Source organism: Pinus tabuliformis, chromosome 3_1, assembly GCF_031772625.1.
Source record: "Pinus tabuliformis cultivar Carrire ecotype Pingquan chromosome 3_1, CPIR1, whole genome shotgun sequence".
In the NCBI taxonomy this organism is placed as follows: domain Eukaryota; kingdom Viridiplantae; phylum Streptophyta; class Pinopsida; order Pinales; family Pinaceae; genus Pinus; species Pinus tabuliformis.
In genome coordinates, this window is record NC_142301.1 from 981,582,288 (window position 1) to 981,607,321 (window position 25,034).

Genomic DNA, 25,034 nt, shown 5'->3' on the forward strand with positions numbered 1-25,034 from the left:
CCAAACAAATCCTGGTACTACTGGCCCTATCGGCAACAGTCCATGGAGCGCGGACTGAGGTCTCAACTTAAGTAGTAGGGGAGGGTGTTAGAACCAAGTTTCCACATCTGGGAGATGTCTGATGAGTTCAAGTGATCCGTAGTTCAAGCCTGCGTGCAAGTTGCTTCGTGCACTTTCCCGTACCTCGCAGCCTGGGATACTGCCTTCACGCAACCCTACTCGGGGGCCAAATGCTATTATTACCCAATTCCTTACTCATATTCCACTATTAGTTGATCAATTTAGCCTACTTGCATGCTTTAAGTTATACTTAGCAATATAAATCATTCATACTAGTGCACAAAGTAAATAAACAGTATATTTGCAATTTATATCAAACATGCATTAATCCAAGAACAGATACACCAATTGGTAAAAAAAATTCTCTTTATTAATTTCTTCTTTAGTTACAGACTCGACTCCGCCCTGTGCACTCTACTGCAGGGGTCTGCGCACTCAACTGCAAACTACTAGGCCTCTGTGCACTCAGCTACAGAGCCTTCTCCTACCCTACGACCCAAAGACACACTTAGATGCTTGAACTTTTTATTCTCTCCACTTCTTCGCTATGCTCTTCGCTATCTTTTACACTTAGAGCCTCACTCTATTTATACAATCCCATGGTCCACGAACCATGGGTAGGCTGACATTACATTACAAGACTAGGGTAGACAACCCTGTGACTCTATCATACATTTTGCGCTTTGCGCCCGCAATTCGCAGAGTCTTTAAAATAATATCGGGTCAAAACTTGGGATTTGAGCCCCAAAACATACCTTGGGGGGATTCCATGCCCAACATCTCTCATTTTTCTTGTCTCTCAACTTTGATTGACTAGATGGTTGGGTTTGTCACATACGATGCATGTGTGGGGAGATTGCATGTGTTGATGGGTGCCTAGATGAACCATATGTAGTTCTTCTTCCTTGAACATGAAAAAAATGGTTATAGATATGTCATCCCTTACTAGTGTGGCATTAACCTAAGATGTTGTATCTGTTTGGAGAAATTTTGAGTTCCCATAAATGAATTAGCTCATAAAAGCCAATGTTTCACGATATTGGGGAAGGGTTGGGAAAAACCGAGTATGATGGTTGCGTGTACAAAGCTGGAAACTATGGAGTTTTGACCTATGTCTATTGTTGGGGACAACTTGAGGGGCAAGATACCATTTCCTAAATGCTCATAACTCAAGGCATTGATTAATAATATAGTCTGGTTCATCACATAAAGTGCACAATGTGGTAGGTTGAGGTGTCACTAATTCTGGTTGCCTCCTCGTACTATGGGAGGTTCTGTGACCATGGGTGTTAGGGGAATATGAGAACGAAGATTCTTCCTAAAAAACACAAATGATGGTTTTGGATCCGTCATCCACCACTGGTGTGGCGTGATGTGATGGAGCCACGGTGTTGGCTTGGGCGAGTGCACTTAATACATCTCAATATTGAGGTATTTTGGGGGAATGATGAGTGTAATTCCCATAATCGGTGCATATAGTGCATGCAAGGTTGGTTAAAATTGCCTTATTATGTGTTGGGTGGCCTTTTCTCCAATAGGTGGTGGTCAAGTCACTAGCGTTTCTAGGGCAACTAAAAGAGCTTTTAATTCTTATAACTTGGGGCACATGTTGGTAGTGTGCCCAAAAACTTCACACAAAGAACAGGGTGCAGGTATCTTGGATGAGGAAGAGTTTGAAGCTTCCAACTTCTTTCCTTTTTGCTTATCCCTCTCACTATTAGAGGCTGGTGTCGATGCAGCAATTTCTCGACTTGGGGTGGTTTCCTGAGCATGGTCTATAAGGATAATGTATTTTGAGGTAATAAACAAGTTTTCTGACATGGCCTAAGGATCCAGATACCAAACTGATATCATGAGAGCCATATTTGGCAACTTAAGTGTTTCCATGATAGGGTGCGAGATAAAATGAGGTGGAGGATATAAGAAGGGTGTTTGCGTGATAACATATGGTAGGAATGTAGAATTGGTATTTATAGTGTTGATGGTGTCTAAAATTGTTTCTTGATCTTGAGGAGTGTTTCATGAAATCATAATTCACACAGGGTCTCTTGTGGTTGTAGCAATGGCCTTCAGCAAAGGTGGGTCTCTTGTGGCTATAGGAATGGCCTCCAGCAAAGGTGGGTCTCTAGGGTTGATGCTTTAAATTATCCAAGTCTGAATTCATTGTAGCCTATAATCAAATCAGGGGAAGATCCTACGAAAGGTAACACACCATTAGGAGTGGTGATTAGCTTCTTATAATAATATGTAAGTTGGTCAACCATAAAAATCTTGACATTATGATAAAACATCATTATCCTGAAAACAGAAAATGCCACTGCCTTCATTTCATACATGTAACTTCAAACAAGAAGGATATTGTAATCCAACTATACGTATAGGACTTCTATGTCAATGAGCATCATTTTACCAAAAAGTTGTACTAGAACATGTACGTATAGGCCTACGGGAGTAGAAGGGTGCACATTCTATGCTCCAAAAGTGATGTCGGATGGTTTGAATTCAGTAGATCCAAGTGTTTTCCAAACTATTTTGGACATAATACATGTGGACGCTCACTCATCGACTGTGCAATGGTTGATGGTGATATTCCAAATTCAGACTAGAATTTGGAAGGCGACTATCGATGGAAGATACATGGTAGCAATACCCAAGTCAAAAGCCATTAAATGAGAATCGACATGGTTGATTGCTCCTAGTGCAAAAAGTAAGGATTTTTATTGGATTGGGCATGTTTGCAATACTTTCAAGGCTAACATAGCTAAAGGAGATTGAGCTAAATCATTGACTATGTTGTAGCTATGAGCATCCTTTTAGTTATGTCTTATTTCTCATAAAGGCCCTTTGACCATACTTGGGATGGGTTATATGGGGTGTCGAAGGATTTTCAAAGGTGTTCTAGGTGCTATAGTGGTCGAGGTAGAAGGGTTGGTGTTTGGTGGAGTTTTGTAATCTCAGTTCCATGTATGCAGGAGAAGGCCTTCCCCTGCAATATAAATGTTGTGACTTGAGGTATTTTGGTAACTTCCTCTAGGAGGATTATGATAGTGTTTTTGGGAGGTTTCGTGTTGATTATTTACCACTCCTTGATGGGGGAAATGATTTTTCATTACTACAGTTTGTTGGTTTTGTCCCCCTTTCCCCCAAATATCTTTCATCTTCTTCAAGTTAGGGAGTTGAGGGAAATTATGGGTGTAATGATCGTATTCCCTAGAAATAGCATAAGCATGATTTGTTTGTATACTTGGGTTCTTGGTTTTCCTTTGTGGGTTATTATGGGTTTGTCCCTGGTTTCGGTTCCCTGAGTTGGTGACTGCAGGGGTTGTTGTTGATTGTTTCCCCTTGTTTAGGCTCTACCTTTTGCTTGTTATTTCCTTTTTTCTTAGCTACATTGGGTGGATTAGCCATGTTTGGCTATTGAAATGATAACTTCTATTAAGGGATAGAAGTTTACACATAATTTACCCCTACATTACTTTGTGCTAGTGGGTTATTTTGTTGAGGTTTGGAAAAGGGAAATATGTTTTCCCCTATCCATGGTTAGTGTAGTTGTTTTGGGAAGTGGAAACTCCTTTCGTGGTCCAAGGGGGATATGGGGGGGTATTGGTTACCCTGTGTGGGGGGGTATTGGCTACCCTACGTTGGAGGGTATGGACTAGCCTGCATGACAGAGTTCTGCAAAGGGGTAGGTTGACTAGGATAATATCTATGTTTTGTGGTGGAGACATTGTAAGCATGGCACAAAATTTTTGGCCACTGTATGTATTTACATAGTATTGGAAGGTGTTCCCTAGTTGATTTTACACTATGGTATTCATCAACCTGTCTGCAACAATAGACGCGCCTGGTAGCTCGAGTTTAAAAGTTTGTAGGCAGGATGCATCTAGAAGGACATTGTATAGGTATCCAGATTGTGTGTATATGAGCTCTAATTGTTGAGATTTACTGATAGCCTCTTCCTCATTTTGCGGGTATGAATTCACCACATCTTTTGAGATTTATAATGTGAGAGATCTTAAAAATAAGTTGAGTAAGATTTTGGCCTCCAAATCAGATTTGCAAAAACTACATTGTTTTTGCCATTCATGGACATGGTATGATATATGTGTAGTAGATGTTTTCCTGAAATGGGTTAGGAGTTCCAGTCCCGAGTCCTAGTGTGCCAAGAGCTGGAAGAATGTGAGGAATGTTGTGGTAAGAGAACCAAAGTTCCAATGTGACCAAGAGGGTTAGCTTATGTACCATTTTGTTGTGGGCCCTATGAGGGTGTGTTCAAATATGTCGGTTTTAACCCTGTACAGAAATTACCTGCATATGAATTCTAAAACACAAAAAATAAACAATGCAAGAGCATAACATATAAAACACATATACACATATATTTTCCCCTGGATCCCAACACTGGTACTACCAGCTTGATTTTTCATTATATTCCTTTCAATGTTATAATACATATTTATACATGCCGAAGCATCTAATACCATGGACCGAAAACCATCGCATCTAAAACCATGCGCAAAAATCATGCACAAAACCATAGGTAGGTCCACCCAACCTAACATAGGGTCCAAAACCAAAAATTTTTGGGGCGGGGTTACCTACACCCCTCAAACTCCCTGTGACCCCCTCACTATGCAATCGACGCAACAAATGGGGGGTTCTGCCCCCCCTCTAACCCCCAGATTAACTACGTGGTCTAGTCATAGAAAGAATATAACACAACCCAACATTATCCCACTTGTTGTTTTCTTTCCACAGGGGGCCACAAGAGAGCTTAGTCATTTATCCAGCCCTGCAACACCCATTGTTTCTCTACACCAAGAGAACATCTCAGAGCTCATAGATTTTGTCAATTGCATCTGCATTATTCTTCAAAGTGTCCACCTTTACTAGCAACACCTTTTTTTCTTCTATCATATCCCTCACAAAGTGATACTGAACATCAATGTTCTTTGTCTTTGAATGATATGCAGCGTTCTTTGCCAAGAAAATTGCACTTTGACTGTCACAGTCTATCCTTATAGCTCCCTGTACTAACCCCATACTTGAACACAATCTTTGCAACCAAACTGCTTCCTTGCTTGCATTAGTGGCTACCATGTATTCTGCCTCTGTAGTTGATAGTGCCACTGCAGATTGTTTCTTACTCATCCAACTGGCTACACCCCCAAATAGGTTAAACACATACCCACTTGTAGATATTCTCTGGTCCAAATCTCTAGCCTAGTCTATAGCAACAAAGCCACGAATATCCAACACTCTGTCCAATCTCGGTCTTCCTTAGTAGCACAAACCATAATCAATAGTGCCACGCAAATACCTGAAAACCTACTTCACTATTGTCCAATGCTCCTTTCCTAGTTTTGACATAAACCTGCTCAATACTCCCACTGCATGTGTAATGTCTGGTTTAATACAAACCATTGCATACATCGGGCTACCCACTGCACTTGCATATGGAACACGGGACATGTCCTCTTCCTATTCTTGTGTCTTGGGACACTGTTCAATAGATAACTTTACACCTATAGGAATAGGAACCTTCACCAGTTTACTATCCTGCATATCAAACCTCTGCAGTATTGTCTCGACATACTTCCTCTGGTTTAACCAGAGCTTTCCCTTTTCCTAGTCTCTTTAAATTTCCATGCCCAAAATATTGTTTGCAACACCAAGATATTTCATGTCGAATTTGGAGGATAATTGGGTCTTCAAATCCTGGATAATTTCTTTGTCATTTTCAACCAGCAACATATCATCCACATAAAAGACCAGATAAATAACACGGTCACCAATTAATTTAAAATACACACAATGATCTGCTTTTCTTCTGGTGAAGCCAAGTCCCCATATAAATGTATCAAATTTTTGATACCACATCCTTGGTGACTGTTTTAACCCATACAAAGACTTCTTTAAATTGCATACCAGTTCTTCCTTACCCTTCACTGCAAAGCCTTTAGGTTGCTTCATGTAGATTTCCTCTTCCAAATCCCTATGAAGAAATGTTGTCATCACAGTTATCTGTTCTACCTCAAAATAAAAAGTAGCAACAACAAATAAAAGTAATCTAATAGAAACTACCTTGGCAACAGGAGAAAAAATATCACCAAAATCAATTCCCGACACCTGGGAATAACCTTTTGCTACCAACGGAGCTGTATTTCTCCACCTTTCCTTCTTCATTTGTCTTCTTCTTGAACACCCATTTGCTGCAAATGGGTTTCCTTCCAGCCGGCAACTCCACCATATCCCAAGCCTCATTTTTGTGCAAATATGCCATTTCATCAACCATGGCCTCTTTCCAAAGTTTTCCATCCTCTGAATCTATTGCTTCCTTCACAGTTTTGGGATCATCATCAGTAATAGATAAAGGAAAATTTGAACAAAAAGTAGATGGACTATACCTTTCTCGCTGCCTTATTTCTTGAACTGATCTTCTCACACCTGGAGTTTGTGGCTCTTCATCTTCTGATCCCTCCTCCGCTGTAGAGTCTAATTCTTCCTCCTTTAGCTCAAACTCTATCTTCTCAGGTTCCTTTGGTTGAACTTCATTAATAACATCTTTCACCTCTCTTAACACCACATCTCGATTGTACAAAACCTTCCTTGTTACTGGGTTCCAAAGCTTATAAACCTTTAAACCATCCTTATACCCAATAAAGATGCACTTTCAGATTTACTATCCAACTTTGTTCTGTTCTCCTTTGGAACATGTACATATGCATCACATACAAATACCCTCATATGTGAAACATAGGGTTTCTTACCAGTCCATACCTCTTGTGGAGTCTTATCCTCCAACGCTGATGAAGGTGATCTATTGACCAGGTAACATGCTATCTCCACCGCCTCTGCCCAGAATTCATGTCCTAACCTGGCATCACTGAGCATGCTTCTTGCCCTTTCCATCAATGTCTTGTTCATTCTTTCTGCAACTCCATTTTGTTGAGGTGTATATGGAGTAATCTTCTGCCATGCTATACCACACTTCTTGCAAAATTCTTCAAATTCCTTATTGAAAAACTCTCCACCATTATCTGTCCTCGGCACCTTTATCTTCTTCTCTGTCTGGTTTTCCACCAGAGCCTTAAATTATTTAAACCTGTCAAAGACTTCAGATTTCTTCTTAAGGAAAGATATCCATGTATTCCTTGAGAAGTCATCTATAAATGATACATAGTACATAGACTTACCCAATGATGGAACCTTCACAGGTCCAAAAACATCACTGTGCACAAGCTCTAATTTTTGTTTCGCCCTCTTACCATCAGAGGTGAAACTCACCCGATTCTACTTCCCATATACACAATTTTCACAGAAATCAAAATCCAGAGAGCTATTACTTATACCTTCTACAATACCTTTACCATGAAGTATTCTAAGGCCCTTCTCTCCGATATGTCCAAGCCTTTGATGCCACAACATGGTCTTCTCTCCAAAGACCACTAGATTTTCTGCTCCACTTTCAGGAACCACAGAACTGTTGCACCCCTCAACAACCGTGCTACCTTGCAGCTTATATAGAGTTCCAATCCAAGCTCCCCACATCAATACCAGTGCTCCCAAAACCATCTTGCAGGTATCCTTCTCGAACACTGTTTTTACACCTGCATCATCCAACTTTCTTACAGCACATTTTTGGCCAATGAAAGAATATGCAAAACACCCCAAAGTGTTCCAACCCTTCCACCTTGCAATTTCAACTTTACTTTTCTACAACCAACGATTCTAGCCTTCCTATCATCCCCTAAGAAGACATCACCACCATCGTATTTCTCATACTCGCAGAACCACTCTCTATGGGGAGTGAGGTGAAAGGATGTACCTGAGTCAGCCAACCATGCCTCATGATCTATATGTGTAGTTGAAGAAGCCAAGTACACATCCCCACCTTCATCTGAGGTGGTTTTCACCTCTGCAGAAGGAGCATCATCAGATCCCTTTCCTTTATCAGGAGATTTAGATTTACAGTCCCTTTTGTAGTGCCCTTCCTTTCCACATTTCTAACACACCACCTTTACAAGTTTTCCTGTAGATTTAGATCTCCCACTCGATGAATTATTTTTGTTTTTGTTTTGGGATTGTCCTCATACAGACAAGGCATCACCATTCTAGCTCTCCATATTTTTCCGTCTCATCTCCTCCGTCAGCAAGGATGAGACTCTTTCATCAAAATGTAAGGCAGTTGCATTGCTACCTATTACAATAACCAGACTATCACACGAATCTGGTAGAGAACACAACAAACTGATGCACTTATCTTCATCTAAAATTTTAATATCAACAGATGCTAACTGACTTACCACAGGATTAAATGCGTTTAGATGCTCTGTCACCGAGTCTCCATCCTTCATCCTCAGGTTATACGACTTTTTCCACAAGAATAGTTTATTCACCAAAGACTTAGATTGGTACAAAGTTCCTAACTTGTCCCACAAATCCTTCGCCGTAGCTTCCCCTGATACATTCAGCAATACTGAATCTGAGACACACAATCGTATTGTACTCTTTGCCTTCCGATCCAACTTCTTCCATTCTTCATCAGACACTCCCGTTGGTTTAGTACTGGATCTACCATGATCCATTGATCTTTATCCACCAATAGATCCTCCATCTCGAGTTTCCACAACTCAAAACTCTGACCATTAAATTTCTTGATCTCTATCTTTCCACTGCTCGCCATCTTCTTTCACCACCAGAATTAATCTCGCAAATCTCCCACTGAATAGGGTCTACCACAGGCCTAAGCAAAACCCCTCGGTAACAAAGGCGTCCCCTTGAAGCCAAAATAGCTCTGATACCAAATGTAGGTTTTAACCCCGTATAGAAATTACCTGCATATGAATTCTAAAACACAGAAAATAAATAATGCGAGAGCATAACACATAAAATAGATATACATAGATATTTTCCCCTGGATCCCAAAACTGGGATTACCAGCTTGATTTTACATTATATTCCTTTCAATGTTATAATACATATTTATACATGCCAAAGCATCAGATACCATGGACCGAAAACCATCGCGTCCAAAACCATGTGCGAAAATCATGCACAAAACCATAGGTAGGTCCACCCAACCTAACATAGGGTCCAAAACCAAAATTTCCCAGGGCGATGCCCCGGACCCCATAGAGTGGGGTTACCTGCAACCCTCAAATCCCCTATGACCCCCCCGCTATGGAATCAGCGCAACGAATGGGGGGCTCTGCGCCCCCCCGCCCCCCCCCCCCCCCCCCCCCCCCCCCCCCCCCCCTCCCTCTAACCCGCTAGTTAACTACGTGGGCTAGTTGTGGAAAGAATATAACACAACCCAACAAAATAGTTGCAGGCAAATAGTTTCTTTCGTGATATTGTTTGATTAACACCAAAGGTGAAAGGTCATAACATTGTTTCCCATCTATTCTCCTTTTTTCCCTTCAAATTTAGTAACATTTGAAGGTAGCTTGGTTAGCATGGGTGGAATTCTGGCCATGTGCAATAGGGTCATTGGTTAACTGACTTGAATTAGGAAGATTTAAGGAAGCTAAAAGTATGACTTTGAAGATGTTCTCCATCAAAAAATGATTTTGAACAGTTGTATGTAAATGGGTTCCCTGTAGGGAAGTGTGAGATGGGTTACCCTAGTGGCTACCACGTGGACTCTCTAGAGGGGTAGTGGGTGGGATTCCCTAAGGGGTAGTGTGAGGGGTCCCTTGAGGGCTAGCATGTGGAGTCCCATTAGGGACAGTAAAAGGATTGTTTTGACGAGGATGGGTCACAACCAAATTTGCACCGATAAAGTATTATCCTATAATGGTGGTTGTGTGGTATCTTATCTGCCTAAATGGTGAGAGACTTGACACACCTCCTAGTAATGTGAGGAGGTTTTTGAAACGTCTAGAGTGACAGGGAGCCATGGGGTCCCCTATGGTATCAATTAGAGTGTGTGTCACTTCATGGGATGAGGGAAGGAGATAAGTAGCAAAGCAAGTAAATCATATATATATATATATATATATATATATATATATATATATATATATATATATATATATATATATATATATATATATATATATATATATATAGATATATGATTACTTTCCCATTAACTTATGATATGTGATTAAAAAATAAAAAAAATTGTTTTCATTTGTTTTTGTGCATGATAAAGGATCCTATGAAGACCTATTCATCCTTACCACTCTCAAAGTAATTGGTTCTTGCAAAGATACCTTCTGATGGGTACTGGGGCCACATCTTGAGAGAACATGAGACACTTTCTAGCAGCAGAAGAATCAAACAAGGTAATAGATGAGGCTTTGGTGTTTCCCACATCTCCACCTATAGGGAAAGGATTCCCTAATTTTTGAAACTAAGATACCTTCATCCCATGGGAGAAGTTGAGTCCTTAGCTTCTTGATATTTAGTTACCAGTATCGAGCACTAGATGATTTGGGTAGCCCCAATCGGTACCGCATGCATTGGACCTAAGCCGAACGTCCTTTGAATCGGGTCTCTGACATGCTCAGGTAGTCTTTTCCATCGGATGATGAAGGATTTTAAGCACCCTAAAAGTCAAATTCTATGTTTCAAAGATGTAACATGACCTTGGTGGCTTATGGGATGTCTACCCGCAATGGTCCTAACTTGAACTATAAATTCTTTTGTGGCCCCTGTGGGGAAATTTAGTTGGTTCAATTTATGGTTTCTTTTAGGAGTCTTGCTTCACTTCTGGTGTGATAATGTAAGCCAAAACAAAATGGCAGAAACTAGATGCCATTTTGTACAAAGGTTATAGAATTTTAGTGTGTGACATGTAATATGTGTGCAAGTGGAAAAGTGAACATAAATAGTGAAATAAGATGTGGATACTTGATGATCCTTTACAATACCCTCTCATTACACTAAGTTTTTATTGTTCCTTGCATGAAAAGGAAATAATGTACGGATAATGGACCACTTACTCTTTTCCTATTACACTATATGTGCCTAAAGGGAGATGGAAAACTCAAGTGCTTTAAGAAAGCTTTCATATCCAAGCCCGGGTTTGTCTAAAAGATGCAAGGGAAGTAGAAATTACTTACTTTCTATAGTAACACTTGGTCATAGTCCCAAAAACTAATGAAATAAAAATTCTTTGGTTAGTAATAAGATATGTGGATAATGGAACTCCTTTATTAATTAAGCTATCTGCGTTGTAAAAAATAGGAAAACAAATTGAAAAATATATGTGGAATGTGGGAGCTTACTTTTCCCCCTAATTAAGCTTTGTGAAAAATTCAAATAAAAATCAAAGATAGTGTAATTACTCCACTAATAGTGATTATTAAAGAAACTAAGCAATCTAAACTAAGTCAAAAAAAATTACAGAGGTGAAGGAAATTCATTAAAGGCTACCAATCACCTAGGAAAAGAAAATTACAACGGTTTTCTATACTTTTTGTAAACCATGTGGGTTTTCTTGTGCATAGATGCGTGTGTGCGTTTTCGTGAATAAAATCCACATGGATGCATACATAGACATAAACTAAAAACTAAGAAGAAAACATATAGAAAATGCTTGATGAAGCAAACAAATCAACAAAGTAATGGAAAATGGCTTCCTTTATTAACTGTTGAATGTACAAGAGATACAAATGATGAATATTAAAACACTTGGAGGGAATTCTTTGTGCTGTGGTGCTAGAAAATCCCTAACAAGGAGATTCCTTTCCTCAATCTCTTTGCAAGATTCTCCTCTCTCCTAAAGAAGTATGAAGACTCTCTCAACGGCGAAATCCTCTTCCCACTAGAATGTTGAATTGTTGAGAAATAATTTGTCCAGTATAAAAATTCTCTACTTCTTCTTATCAAAAATCGAATGGAGGATTGTTTGAGGGAAATTTTCTTAGAATAAAATTGCCTTGCTTTTGTTCTTCCAATGGCCTCTTTATATAGAAGTTTGAATCCCTCTTTCCTCTCTTGTTCCATTAACGAAAAAATGACTTATGAGTAGGACATGAGGATCCCCTAGGGGCTGCATATCTCCAAGACGAATCGAAATTAGTTGTCCTTGACTGGAACATGTCAGGGAATCCCGTCTTCCAAGTGTGTGAAGTGGTCTCGGGACTGCACAACTATCGAGGGAAAAGTCACACGGTTTCTAATTTCTACCTTTGGGTAGGCTACGTTGATGAATTTTATACTTAAGAACTTTAGATAATATTTTATTTGGGTATTTCATGATGTCTTCAATGTGAAAATCTTCACCTATGCGCTCTGCATAACAATTTTGGGCGTCATATAGATTGTACAAATGTGTGTACAATTTTTCTATGTTAACATTATCAATGCTTCATCAAGGGATTTACAAAGATTGTTATTCCTTGGTTGAAGTTTTTTCACAAAGATGTTTTCTTCTTATGGATGAACCAATGCTAAGATGTGTTCAAAATAATGAAATAAAAACTCTCAGTTACTTTTTGAGGGGACCAATTGGGATTTATCATTTCATATCTCCACAGGTTCTTTAGATATGACTTTAGGAGTTGTCCTTGGGGAAAAACAACACCTGTGCTATTATGTAATTTATTATACTAGTAAAAATTTAACCCCCATTGAATTGAATTACATTGTGATAGAAAAGGAGTTCCTCGCAATGGTGCAGTCTATTAACAAGTTTCGAAATTATATTATAGGTTATGAAGTCTTCATTCATATGTACCATGCAACTATCTAGTACCTTATGAACAAACCCATAACCAATGGTTGGATCATGAAATGTATTTTGTTGTTACAAGAATTTAATGTTACAATTGTGGACTAGCCTAGTAGGGATAATTTGGTTGTTGATTTATTTTCTAGGTTGCAATCCAAAGGAAATGATGTTCTTGTGAACGTAGATTTTCCTAATGAACATTTTTTTGCAGTTTCTACTTACATGGCTTGGTTTGCAGATATTTCAAATTATATAGTTATGGGAAAGCTACCAGCCAATTACATGATCATGAAAAGCGTAATATCATAAATAAAAGTTATTATTATTCTTGAATTAATGATGATTTGTTTTACACAGGTGCAAATCTTATTATTAGAAGGAGTGTTAAGGAGGAAGAAGTGCTTGACATTCTAAGGGCTTGTCATAATGAAACTTGTGGAGGTCATTTTTCAAATAAGCACAATTATTATAAATTATCGCAAGCTATATATTATTGGACCACTCTATTTGTTACACAAAAATATCTTCACCTTGATTATTTGCAGTCAGTATGGGTCTATCATCACTTGTACTGTCCTCCTAAGCAAGTCTCAGACCTCAGCTCTTCAAGTCAAGCTTTTAAAATGAGAGAAAGACATTGAAAATCAACAGAGCTCTGGTTCCGCACTTTCTCTCACTATTGCATGCAGTCCCGAACCTCTTGTTTACAAAAACTGCGGACCTGCCTGCTCTGTCCCTAAAGGTGTGGGTGCGGACCCCTGTGAAAGTCAAAAAGGCGCAAGTTTATTCTAAAAACTCACTTTGGGTTAATTCTAGATGATTCTAGAAGGAATTTTGACGTGGATTGGCCGCTCTTAGGTGGTTCATGCATCCCAAAAGAGAAGGAGCTAATCCCTTGATGAGAGGAGCTATCCCTTTGAAGGAGGGCTTTATCCATTTGAAGGAGGACCTAGTAACTTCCCTCCATTTCACTATAAATTAAGGCATTGGGCTGGTTGCTAAGGAGGTTGGAAGCTGAACATTTTTTAGGGTAAATGCTGGTGAAATTAAGACTTCCTAGTTGAGCTTGAGAGGAGAGATCACATACCTTTTTGGCTTCATTGGGAAGAGAGTGAAACTTGTCAAAGTAGAGGAGACTTCTTGCTGGACCCTGGGAGTAGCTTTTACAGTTTCAAGGCACAGGTTGTAAAGTTCTTCTTTGATTTGAATTAATACAATCAGATTCATTTTTCTCAACAAATTGTCTTATGTCATTTGTTTCATGAATTCCTTGGCTTTCATGTTAAATATGTTTTATGATATTGGCTTTTCAGGTGCTATTTAATTTGTTTGCTTGTTTGTGTTTGCAGATTCACGACAAGGGAGCTCATTTGGATCGAAGAAGCGAGTCTTCCACAAACTTGTGTTGGACCCAAGGTAGGCCTAAAAAACTTGTTTTCCTTTGTTTATAAATGCATATTTAGGGAAAGATAGTTTGTGATTGGCTTGCTTGTCACTAGGTCTTCTTTAGATTCTAGGAAGGTCTATCTTGTCCGCAAGATCGACTCATTCCGTGTGACACTATTTAAAGAAGAAAAGATCTATGTGCACCTGTGTGACAACTGCCAGAGGATGGGGAGGCTAGTTTAGTGAAATGAGATGACATTGGAGCCAGAGGTACTGGTCAAGCCATTCAAAAGGCGGGACTTGGATTACATAGGCCCGATCACACCAATTTCTGGAAAGAAGATGTATATTTTGGTATGTATGGACTATGTTACAGAATGGGTTGAGGTGAAGGTGGTAGCTTGAGTGAATGAACAAGAAATCACAACCTTTCTCTATGAGAAGAGTTTTACGTGGTTCGTAGTGTTGCAGGAAATTGTTATAAACCAAGGGACATAGTTTATGTCCAACTTGATTAAATATATTACAAAGTAGTATAAAATTAGACACTCTACTTCAACACCATATCACCTTCAAGATATTGGGTAGGTAGATTCCATGAATAAATTTTTGGAGGCCATTATTACTAAGACTATCCAGATATATCATAAGTACTGGGAAAACCTATTAATTGAAGCTCTCCAAGCCTACAAAACAACATGGAGGAGTACTATGGGATTCACGGCATATGAGTTAGTCTATAGGAAATAGGTTCTTCTACCTATCGAATATCAAACTCAAAGTTTTTGAACTGTTGCTCAATTGGGTTTAGATTTTAGTTAGTCACAAAAATAAAGATTGTTGTAGTTGAACCAACTTGATGAAATTAGGGAGGATGTAGTCTAGAAAATAGTCTTGGTACAAGAGCATAGGAAGAAGTGGCATGATAAATTTTTTTGATAGAAACAGTTCCAAGAAGGAGACATGGTTCTCCTTTTTCACTCTAGATTTAAGCATTTTAAAGCAAAATGGATGACCCACTAGGTGGGGCCATATGAAGTGGACACTATTTTTGAAAATGCATTAATTAAAATTAAAATTGTTTATTATCAATAGATGTCTTTTCTTGTCAATGGACATACGTTGAAGTTGTACAAAAATCCAATGTCCATGAAGGAATTCTTAGTCAAAATTTGTAGGGACAATGGAATGGAAGTAGTGGACCAAGGAGATTATCGTCCTGTTGTTATTTCTTAATTTTCCTCTTTCTATTTTGAAATAAATAAATATCTAAATATAAATAAAAGGAGAATAATTTTTTAGGCCTGCTTATGAAAACTACCTTCTAGCATGATTAGGTTGTTAAGTTATTGTTGTCATTTTCTTTTATTTTATGATCATGAATCTTCTAGGATTTTATACTTATCTCATGTTAGTTGACATGGGATTTATTAAGTCCCTCCTTCTAATGGTTCTTCCCCAATCTACTTCAACACCTTACCTAGAGACAGGAAATAGGGATTACTACACTATCTTAAAGATCGTATACATCAATAAGAGGTTCTCTCATCGAAAATCAGTTGGAATACATTAATTTCTCATGACTACATGATCTCACAACTGACTTGACTTCAACTCATTTATTCGTACCTCGCAAGATGTACCGAGGTACCTTGGATTCGATCGACAGTAAAGGTGGATAACCTCGCATTAGTTAACAACATACATCAATGGATGGTAATCAAATGGTTCTCCCACATGCTCAAATTCATCTCCTTTATTCACATGATGGGATATTATACCCAAAGTGGTGAAACATGAGAAGACTTGTGACTTTGTTCGATATGACAACTACTAGATGTGGGACTAGATAGGGAAGATACCAGAATTCATGGTGAGAATGGTGATTGGATCCTCTACCTACAAAACCATTTTATTTCATGGAAGATTTATTAGTGACAACCTGAATGAAAAATAAGTGGATTTATTATACATAGTTTAGTGCAATGTCAATATTCATCATTGAAATCATCAAGCCCAAACGTTCATTCTGGTAGTTATTGATCAAGAATTGATTATGGTTTTTCCACATTCTCTGATAATGATGAGCCATAATTTCATGTTCGAGGCATTTCCATAAATTCTGGACAACGGGATGGAATCTTTAGTTTTATGGCAGTAGTCATCATAACATGAGTCTCTTGTGGTTTAAATGTCAGTAAGTGAGAATCCCTAGGTATTCTAAGCAATCGTGGTGAGGTGATTTATTTTTAGTGTATGGATTGATTGGGTAAGATTGCACTAATCTATAAACTGTCAAAGTACTCAAGATCATGATTATCATACCGTCACCTTATCCTATCACAGAAGATCATGCATGTGAATTTTCCCCTACAATTTAATGATTTACGCATTTTCCCTTTGCATGATTTCTCTTCATATTAGAAACCTTTTTTTTTTTTTCTTCATCTCTTTGTTACCCAATTTCACATAGAGATGAGGCTTCTAATTTCTTCCCAATGGAAGATGATACGCACCAAATCCTTAAATGTCATGCTTTGAACCCACCAACCCTACATTTCTCGACCATTTCCCTTGGGGATGTAAATATTTTAACGATATTGGTTGGCTTCCATTCTATCATAATTTATATGGGTGTAACTTTAAAGTCACGAGAGCTTTCATTGAGAATTTTTGCGGGAGGGTGGCTTGTTTCAACATGCTTAATTTTATTGTCTCTAAGAAATCTATTATAGAGCTTACATGACTTCCACAAGGAGGCAAGTGCTGGTTTAAAGGCACCATGAAGGTGTTTGATTGTGACCAATTTTTGATACTATAGAAGCAAGGTCTAAACTCGAGCAAAGACATACCAAGGGTTTGGATTAAGAAGGAGGGGCATGAACTCTTGTGTTTGATTCAGGAGTACGTTACTTGTGAGGGAAGGTACATTGTTACTTTTTGATACCATCTTAAATTTCTTATTTATTTTAAAGAAAGGAAAAAAACGAGTCTTCCCTTTTACTTGTTAGAAATCTTAACATGGATGGCTAAAAAAGTTCAGGCCCAGACAGATAATACCAAGACTAACATGTTTCATCATGGCTTAGTGAAAATTCTGGTGGAGGAAAAGTTATAGAAGAAGGGAAACCATGGGAAGAACTCCTTATTTAGGGAGGGTTCGTTCAAACAATTTTATCATCTCATTCAAAGGGGCCTTCCTTCATAAATAAGAGAAAATGGGTTCAAAATAGGAGTGTCTATATGAAGACCTAGTGTGTTGGGATAATGAACTAGAGTCTAGTGCAGCTAGAGAGACCCCTGTGTCAAAGAAAAGTAAAACCCCTCAGAAAAAAACTCATGATAGCTCTGATGAGGAAACCCGAAAAGGTTCCCTCTCTATGAAGGAAGAGGAAACATCAAATGAAAAGGAAAATTTTCCCAAAGAAGAAGAAGAAATGGATAAAATATAGAAAGAATCTTTGTTTGAGGAGGAAGATGTTTTTTTTCCATAACACTAGACTCTATGATAGAAGATTTGATCTGAAATGGGGCACTAAAAGGCTTCTTGTCAAACTTACAATAACCTCTCCCGCTCCAAAGCTTATATATTCCCCAAGGTCTATGCTTATGATTGATAATTGCGGAATTAAAAGTGCTTGAAATAGGTACATGTTTGTGTTTTCTTTTAGACTGTTTAATGCCTTAAGTTCTGTTGCTTATGCTGATATTTAAATACATGTAAAAGTAAATAAAGCAGCAAATCAGCAAACACATAAGACAACAATATAATATGGAGTTCACCTGGATATCTTGGGCTACGTCTCCTTGATCTCTAATCAACTCAATTAGGCTCTTTGGGATTATGGCTGAATTCTTTTACAAGTTCCACACTCAACTCCAATAGGTTACGACTGAACCATTGAGCGTAGAATGCCATTTTTATCCCTAGCCATTTGGGTCTTTGCCTCTCGGCTCTTGGCACTGGCTCTTGGCTTTGGCTTTGGCTCTGGCTCTCAGCTTTGGCTCTGGATCTTGGCTTTGGCTCTCACTCTCACTCTAGCTCTTGGCTCTGGCTCTTGGCTTTGGCTCTCACTCTCGGCTCTTGGCTCTGTGTGTTATCAGTGGTTCGCTTGACCTCCAAGTGAATCTCAGAAACCTTCAGCATCCCTGTCAATTGATCTCTCTATGTATTTGTAACCATTTGGTTACAGTCCTCCATCATGGAAACCCATGCATTTTCACAAAAAATTAGTTTCTCATGGAAATGAACCGGCGAGCACCAAAAAACCAACCGTTTGGCCTTCCTTCTACAGAAATCCCGCGTTCGAACACATAACACAATACACAGGGAAAACTAGCGAAAACACATCTTTGAGCATTTAACCGGACTTAAAATAATATAGAATCGCCCCTATAAACCTATCAGGTCTATGTTCTTCATCTCTCATCGCAAATCGCATTCCATAAGGCCAAAACCCAATTACACGGAAATACAAAGAAAATCCGCAAATCCGGATTTCAAATAATATGAAATCACGTCTATAATCCTTATCGGGTCCGCCTTCGGTCGCAATATCGCAATCATATTGTCGCATGGTTAAAAACCCAAATACATAGGAATACATAGAAATCCACATAACCTAGATTTCAAATTATATGCAGTCGCATTTATAATCCCATCGTGTATGTGCTTTATCGCAAGTCGCAATCACGTTGCATAAGGGCGAAAGGTCTACCTCCCATGCCTTTTTCCCCAATGTGATCAATATCGTTAATCGCTTTATCAACATATGGGAATTGCTTTATCAGCATATTGACTCCATCGCATGTGATTCGATCTCTGATCGCTCCAATAGGCGCTATCTGAGTATTCCAATATTTCTTATCAGAATTTCGGCATATTTCTATCACAATGGCCACGGGGGTCTTCCCTTTGACTGTGTTGATCACCGATCCATCGATCGGCTGATCGCAATTGTAATCACTCATTGCAATCGCTAATCACCTCACCTGGGGTTCCGATATCACATGTAGGCCTACCTCCAATGCGATATATTGGAGATCGCTGATCGAGGGTCCATTTTTCCTTTGGTCTAAGTCTGCCCTTTGAACCTTTCCGATGTGATTTCCTTAAGGAATGCATATAAAGCCTTAAGCCCATTTTTATAAGGATTTGCCTCCTTTTCTAAGGATAATGGACAATCTTCTTTTTGAAATAGCCTCTTCATCTGAAGTCTGTTTTCGCCCATTCAAATTGCATTAGATCCATAATGAAGAGATCTCTGCAATGAGACTATTCCCAAGGGCATCCTTTGACTTTCATTTTTCTCTATGAGAAATATTTTTAGACTTAGAAGTCTATTTTAGATCCATTTTGGATCACGCCTTCCCACTAAAAAGATTTTGGACTGCAAAAGACTGATATACTGATCTGAATAGTAAACTAGAGTACCTCACCCTCTTCTTTTAGCCTCCATACACTTGCCTTGCATAGTGCCTCCGAACCAAAGCCTTTTAACAATCCCTTACTAGATGTGCTTGTCCTCCTGGGAAGAATTGTCTTCCTCCTTGACTTCCTACAGAACTCCTGCTAAGAAGGTTACAGAAGGTAGTTTGAACTTCTCTGCCTTGATCATTGATCCAAGGTGGCTCAACCAATGTGAAGTTACATCTGCTTCACAAAATTCTCATTTTTACCTATTTGACATACTGTCAACAAAAACTATTTAAAACAACAGGATTACAGAGAATGATTGGATGGCCTAAACTCCTACTTCAATAAAAGAAATAGATTTCACATCTTGTGAACACATCCATGTCTTTACATCTACATACAAATGATTGAATAGATAACAAGCCAACAAAACATGCCTTTAAAATAATTGACCCTTCAAGTCAAGCATGTATAAAATATCTCAAGGATTCTTTTTCAAAGATGAAACAATTCATCATCATCTCCATCTTGGAGAACAAATCAACTTTTCTCAAGTCAATATTGCATTACATGCTTGTTTACAACCAAAGTAATCAATCCTTAAAGTTAATCACACATACATGTTCAAATACAAGGATGTCATTAACATCCCTGTATTGATGCATATCATGCTTATGCATGCATTTCATCCTTCAACTTTCGCTTAAGTAAACTGTACTTTAGAAGCTGAAATGAACATAATGTTGCAGCAACAAAGTGAGTCTCCTACTCAACTCTCCATTCACCTTCTTCGTAAAACCCTGCAACTTGTATTCCATTAAAAAAGAAATGGAAATAGATGCATTATATCAATAGACATGCAATCTTAATTGGATAAGAACTCTAACCATTTCTTATCAATCAATTTCAAAGGTCCTTCCCTTGTCTACACATTCGCATCAACATGTGAATCATCCTGAAACACATCATTCATGGAATCTTCCTTTCCATTCCTGCCATTCACTCTTTCCACCTTCTTCAAGTTTCGTGGAAGCATTGTTGGATTCAGAGTCCAACACTTTGCGGCAATATGTCCTTGCTTATGGTAGTAAGTGCAACACATGTGCATCCTCTTGACAACATGATTTTCCTTGTCCAATGGACCTTTGGCTTTTTGCTTCATTTTCTTCCAAATTTTCCTGTATGTGGCCATTCTCTTCCAACATCTAGAAACATTATGGTTAACCAAACCACAAAAGGAACATGCAATTCTTTTCCCATGCTTATATGGAGATTATCATGCTTTACATAATCAAAAGGAATATGATTAGAACCAGATTTATACCTTTCTTTTTCACCTTTATTGCCTTCATGAGGAGCCTTCATGAGGAGGTGAATTTAATGAAGAAGTAGCTCCCTTTGGAACACCACTAACCTCTTCAATGGTTTTAGAGTTTCCACAACTCTCTAGTTCAAGTGTATGTTGATATACACCTTCTTTCTACAAAGTATGCTTCACACTATTGCATTCCCCAAGAATACAATCTTCACACTCTTGAGGCAGAAGACCTGCAATGAAACTCCTTCTTGGAGTTGTTTCAATGGTCTTCATGGCAGCTTTGGAACTCTCTCCATAAGCTTGTCCATAGCCAAGACCCAAATACTTAGGCCTTTCCTCAACTATTATTGGCTCAACAATACCCTGTGCATGTTTTCCCAAGTATTTTCCTTCATATCCCATTTTGGACATTAGCTTGGAACCTATGCCTCTGGTATGTTTTTCAAAAGAACCAATATAAACATTTTTAGAGGAAATTGAAGACAAACTGGAATTATTTGCCTCTTCTTCAAGCTAATACTTCACCATGGCTTCTTTTACAACAAATATTTGTGTCTCCAACTCATGCATCCTTTCCAAGTTCATATTTGCAATATGAAGTTGTCTCTTCATTTCCTACAATTTTTCAGAAAGCAACTGTTCTCTTCCTTCATGGAATTCAACTGCTCTCTAAGTATGATGCTCTCCCTTCCATCCTCATACATTTCTCTCACCATATCCATCATGGTGAACAAGTCTTGCTTCATGTCTTCATCGAAGACTCTTGTGAAGAAAGAAGAATTTGAGGACTCACTTGTAGAAGTTGTCATTATAAAGATGAACAAAAGAACTTCAAACAAGATTAACAAAGGGCTTATTCAGGCAACCTTTTGCAACAAACCTCTTGTGCTTCAAAGATTGCTTTGAGGTCCTTTGGGATAAGAAGAATGCCTTCAACCCTTCTTCCTTCTTGTTCTCTCCTGGACTTAGCTATCAGTAGCTTTCCCTTCACCTCTGCAAACTCAAACAACAGTCAGTTTACAAACAATCAAACAACTAAATTCTTTCTACTATTTGAACACCTTTCAAGTAAATCAAGCATATAGATTGCTTTTTCAATCAAGCATTCTGCTCTGGTATAAATTTCTTTCATATCACCTTCTTTGAAGGTGGGGTTAATCATCCTTTGCCTCCGATACCACCTAATTTGAAATGGGGCACTAAAAGGCTTCTTGTCAAACTTACAAGAACCTCTCCCACTCCAAAGCTTATATATTCCCCAAGGTCTATGCTTATGACAGATAATTGCGAAATTAAAAGGGCTTGAAATAGGTGTATGCTTGTGTTTGTTTTTAGATTGTCTAATGCCTTAAGTTCTGTTGCTTATGTAGATATTTAAATACATGTAATAGTAAATAAAGCAACTAATCAACAAACATATAAGACAACAATATAATATGGAGTTCACCCAGATATCTTGGGCTACGTCTCCTTGAGCTCTAATCAACTCAATTAGGCTCTTTGGGATTATGGCTGAATTCTTTTACAAGTTCCACACTCAACTCCAATAGCTTACGACTGAGCCATTGGGCTTAGAATGCCATTTTATCCCTGGCCGTTTGGCTCTCTGTCTCTCAGCTCTTGGCATTGACTCTCGACTCTGGCTCTCACTCTATCTCTTGCTCTCAGCTCTTGGCTCTGTGTGTTATCAGTGGTTCACTCGACCTCCAAGCGAATCTTGATAACCTTCAGCAGCCCTGTCAATTGAGCTCTCTATGTATTTGTAACCATTTGGTTACAGTCCTCCATCATGGAAACCCTTGCATTTTCACAAAAGAATCAGTTTCTCATGGAAATGAACTAACAAGCACTGGAAACCCAACTATTCAGCCTTCCTTCTACAGAAATCCCGCATTTGAACACATAACACAATACACAGGGAAAACTGGCGAAAAAACACATCATTGAGCATTTAACCGGACTTCAAATAATATAGAATTGCCCCTATAAACTTGTCGGGTCCATGTTCTTCATCGCTCATCGCAAATCACATTGCATAAGGCCAAAACCCAATTACGTGGAAATACAAAGGAAATCCGCAAATCCAGATTTCAAATAATATGAAATTGCATCTATAATCCTTATCGAGTCTACCTTTGCTCACAATATTGTAATCACATTTTCGCATGGTTAAAAACCCAAATACATGGGAATACACAGAAATCCGCATAACCCAGATTTCAAATTATATGCAATCGCATTTATAATCCCATTGGGTCCGCGCTTTATCGCAAGTCGTAATTGTGCTACGTAAGGGCCAAAGGTCTACCTCCCATTCATTTTTCCCAGATGCGATCAATATCGCGGATCGCTTTATCGTCATATCGGGAGTTGCTTCATCAGCATATCAGCCCCATCACATGTGATCCAATCTCCGATCACTCTGATCACTGCTATCGGAGTATCGCAATATTTCTTATCGGCGTTTCAGCATATCAATATCACAATGGCCCCAAGGGTCTTCCCTTTGACTGTGCCAATCGCTGATCCGTCGATTAGCCGATCACAATCGCAATTGCTCATTGCAATTGCTAATTGCCTCACCTGGGGTTCCAATATCACATGTTGGCCTACCTCCGATGCGATATATCAGAGATTGCTGATTAGGGGTCCGTCTGGCCTTTGGTCTAAGTCTGCCCTTTGAACCTTTCCAATGTGATTTCCTTAAGGAACACATATAAAGCCTTAAGCCCATTTTTATAAGGGTTTGGCTCCTTTTCTAAGGATAATTGCCCAATCTTCTTTTTGCAATAACTTCTTAATCTGAAGTCTGTTTTTGCCCATTCAAATTGCATTAGATCCAAAATGAAGAGATCTCTACAATGATACTATTCCTAATGGCATCCTTTGACTTTCATTTTTCTCTGTGAGAAAGATTTTTAGACTTAGAAGTCTATTCTAGATCCTTTTGGTACCAAGCTTAAATCACTGATGCTACCAATCCAAGTATCACAACAATACTACTTTGTACATCGGAACAATATATAGTAGTAAATATGCTAGTGAAAAAAACATATATAACGTTTTATAAATTTATCAACAACCCAACTTCATTATATTAATCAAACTAATAATACAATAGCCTATGGCTCTCATATTAGGGATAACGGCCCTCATACATCAATTAGTACAAGAATACAAGATACAATATACATGAAGGTCTAGCTAATGCAGTGCACAATCACAGTTGCTTTATCGTATCCTGTATCAATGCGCCAACTCTTTTAGGCTATTGAAATCGACTCTCCAAAATCTCCTCAAGTTGATCAGAAGTCCATCTACATCCAACACTTAGGGTATTCATGCTCACTCACTTCTCCTTAGTCCTCCAAGGCCACAACACTTTGAGTCTTCATGCCCACTATTTCTCCTCAACTACTTAGTGTTGGCTTGTGGGGACTTGACCCAAGTTCAGAGTTAATTAGCCAAGAAAATCCATGTACTACTAGCCCTTTCGGTAACAGTCCACGAAGTGTCGACTGAGGTCTCACCCGAAGTGGTATGGGGGAGTGCTGCAACCAGGTTTCCACACCCTTGAGATATCTAAGGGTTTGATTTGGTCCAACTGCTCATCCCTGCACGCAGGTTACTTCGCATACTTCCCTGGCCTTTGCGCCCTGATATACTTTCCTTCACACATCCCTAAGGGTTGTGGTGCTTCCGGGCTACTAGAGCAGCGCTCTGCACTATTTCCCTAAGTCACACCTAAGATCTTACCTATCTTCCTACACCAGTTAGTTATCTTCACGTAAATAGAAGCCTTGTGTTATATTTATTTTTACAGCACACACATATAAGTTCACACAGCAAATAAGCAGTACACTTGCAATTTATACCCAATAATACATTAAATAGGAATAGATACACAGAAATATGGTAAACTTCTCTTTTATTAATTCTTCCAATGGTTACAAACTTGTCCTACCTTGCGCACTCATCTACAAGGGTCTGCACACTCAGTTGCAGACTACTATGCCTCTACGTACTCAGCTACAGAGCCTTCTCCTACTCTACGACCCAAAGACACACTTTACACTTCGACTCAATCTCTTAGACTCATCATGCTTCTATTATTTTCCCTTCTTTTATTCTCTCTTCTACACTTAGAGCCTCGCTCTATTTATACAATC